The sequence below is a fragment of the Lynx rufus genome, unplaced genomic scaffold (assembly GCF_022079265.1).
Source record: "Lynx rufus isolate CCGP_SWC_20201006 ecotype Redwood Valley unplaced genomic scaffold, mLynRuf1.p SCAF_11, whole genome shotgun sequence".
Taxonomy (NCBI): Eukaryota; Metazoa; Chordata; class Mammalia; order Carnivora; family Felidae; genus Lynx; species Lynx rufus.
This window is the reverse complement of record NW_025814825.1, coordinates 26,160,143-26,163,271: the sequence shown is the minus strand read 5'-3', so window position 1 is coordinate 26,163,271 and position 3,129 is coordinate 26,160,143. Positions and strand designations below refer to the sequence as shown.

The window sequence follows — 3,129 nt, the reverse complement described above, 5'->3', positions numbered from 1 at the left end:
ACCCCAGAACTAGACCCACAAACGTATGGCCAACTCATCTTTGACAAAGCAGGAAAGAACATCCAATGGAAAAAAGACAGCCTCTTTAACAAATGGTGCTGGGAGAACTGGACAGCAACATGCAGAAGGTTGAAACTAGACCACTTTCTCACACCATTTACAAAAATAAACTCAAAATGGATAAAGGACCTAAATGTGAGACAGGAAACCATCAAAACCTTAGAGGAGAAAGCAGGAAAAGACCTCTCTGACCTCAGCCGTAGCAATCTCTTACTCGACACATTCCCAAAGGCAAGGGAATTAAAAGCAAAAGTGAATTACTGGGACCTTAGGAAGATAAAAAGCTTCTGCACAGCAAAGGAAACAACCAACAAAACTAAAAGGCAACCAACGGAATGGGAAAAGATATTTGCAAATGACATATCGGACAAAGGGCTAGTATCTAAAATCTATAAAGAGCTCACCAAACTCCACACCCGAAAAACAAATAACCCAGTGAAGAAATGGGCAGAAAACATGAATAGACACTTCTCTAAAGAAGACATCCAGATGGCCAACAGGCACATGAAAAGATGTTCAGCGTCGCTCCTTATCAGGGAAATACAAATCAAAACCACACTCAGGTATCACCTCACGCCAGTCAGAGTGGCCAAAATGAACAAATCAGGAGACTATAGATGCTGGAGAGGATGTGGAGAAACGGGAACCCTCTTGCACTGTTGGTGGGAATGCAAATTGGTGCAGCCGCTCTGGAAAGCAGTGTGGAGGTTCCTCAGAAAATTAAAAATAGACCTACCCTATGACCCAGCAATAGCACTGCTAGGAATCTACCCAAGGGATACAGGAGTACTGATGCATAGGGGCACTTGTACCCCAATGTTCATAGCAGCACTCTCAACAATAGCCAAATTATGGAAAGAGCCTAAATGCCCATCAACTGATGAATGGATAAAGAAATTGTGGTTTATATACACAATGGAATACTACGTGGCAATGAGAAAAAATGAAATATGGCCTTTTGTAGCAACGTGGATGGAACTGGAGAGTGTGATGCTAAGTGAAATAAGCCATACAGAGAAAGACAGATACCATATGGTTTCACTCTTATGTGGATCCTGAGAAACTTAACAGGAACCCATTAGGGGAGGGGAAGGAAAAAAAAAAAAAAAAAAAAAGGACGTTAGAGTGGGAGAGAGCCAAAGCATAAGAGACTGTTAAAAACTGAGAACAGGGGCGCCTGGGTGGCGCAGTCGGTTAAGCGTCCGACTTCAGCCAGGTCACGATCTCGCGGTCCGTGAGTTCGAGCCCCGCGTCGGGCTCTGGGCTGATGGCTCAGAGCCTGGAGCCTGTTTCCGATTCTGTGTCTCCCTCTCTCTCTGCCCCTCCCCCGTTCATGCTTTGTCTCTCTGTGTCCCAAAAATAAAAAAAAAAAAAAAAAAAAAAACTGAGAACAAACTGAGGGTTGATGGGGGGTGGGAGGGAGGGGAGGGTGGGTGATGGGTATTGAGGAGGGCACCTTTTGGGATGAGCACTGGGTGTTGTATGGAAACCAATTTGACAATAAATTTCATAAAAAAAAAAAAAAAGAACTTAGTACAAAAAAAAAAAACTTTCACCCCTTACTAAAATGATCTACCTTTAAAAATTGTAAATAAAAATGTAACCCTACTCATAATATAATTTCTTTATACATTTTTTGTAACTAGATTGAAATTTTAGCTCTAGAATTTTCTAGAGCTTCAAAAGTCTTCAAATCACTTTTTATTTAACAAAAGTTCTTCCAGTAGGAAAGAAGACCTGACATAGGGATAAAGAGGAATTCCTCTGACTCCTGGGCCAGTTATCTTGAAAATTCCACCAGCTTCAGGTTGCTACAGAAGACCCATGCATGGGGTCCATTCCATCCTGGGCACAGGTCATAAACATTTCAGAGAAGTCCTGCCCTCAGAAGGAGCATGAAGTTGTTTCATCAACAGGCTCCTTCACAGTTTGGAGTCTTTTCCCTGTCTCAGGATCTAAGTGCATCACTCTTTCTCCATTGTGACAGGCCACCCAGAGCTTCCTCTCAGTATCAATACACATTCCACCTGGGAATTGTTCTTTTTCCAGCTTGTGAACACATCTGCAGTAGGAGATCTTTCCTATCTGCAGGTCATAGTCAAAGGCTTCCACGGAGTAGGACAAGCTGTCAATGTAATAGATTTTTTGGCCCAGGAACCATCCAAACTACTGGTCACAGTACTTTTCCAGGCAGTGGTCAGGAAAGAGGGAGTACAGGGACCCCTGGTGCGACTCCAGAACTGTGGGAGCCATTTCCTCAGCCATGGTGCCAGCAAAGTATCTCTCAGCAGATCAGTTTTCTGGTCTTTATCTACTGTGGCCAGGACAACTGCTGACTGATCTTTCCAGTTCATAGCACAGAACTTTGTTCCAATGGTGGTGACATAGCCTCCTGATTGACAAAGGGCCACAGAGCTGACGGAGGCATCCATGGTCACATGCTGCACTTGCTGAGAGAATCCCACTGACAAGCCTTTTTTATAGGAATATGTATGAAGAGCAGAAAGCTGGATGCCTCCTCCCACACTGGAGATTCACCACGCCTGCAATTCTCCAGCAAAATGCACTCAATTCTAATGGAAGATATTGTCATTGTGGGGAGATCTTGATGCTAATGACCCTTGGAGAGCCAGCTCAGGACTAGATTATTATTTACCGTTCTCTGAAAGAGTCCTTGAAAATGAGTAGCTCTCAATATTGGTGTCTGTGTTAGTAATTTGACCAAGGTCACATATTTACCACATGGTAAAGTTGAAATTTGGTTTTTGGCAGCTTCCCTCCAGAGCTCTCTCTCTTAACACTGAGTCACAGCCAACCACCTCAGAACCTCAAACTAGTTTATATGACAGCCCTCGCATCTATCTTGATTTGGGTCACTTTGTTGGCTAATCAGGCAGACTTGAACACTCATGATGGAAAGTAGCCTACCAGCCTTGGATATTCAATGCCATGGGCATTGTTAGTGTGTGTGTGTGTGTGTGTGCGTGAATGTTTTAAAGAAGGAAAAGAGAACACTTGTCAATCTGGAAAGTCAGTTAAGTACGGTTCAGTTAAGGTGTATCTGGCTGG

At 43.5% G+C, this 3,129-nt stretch overlaps 1 pseudogene; it reads right to left on the bottom strand.

Annotated features, from left to right (window-relative positions):
- Positions 1 to 1,754: 1,754 nt before the first annotated feature.
- On the bottom strand, positions 1,755 to 2,641 carry LOC124506094 (regucalcin-like; annotated as a pseudogene).
- Positions 2,642 to 3,129: the final 488 nt, after the last annotated feature.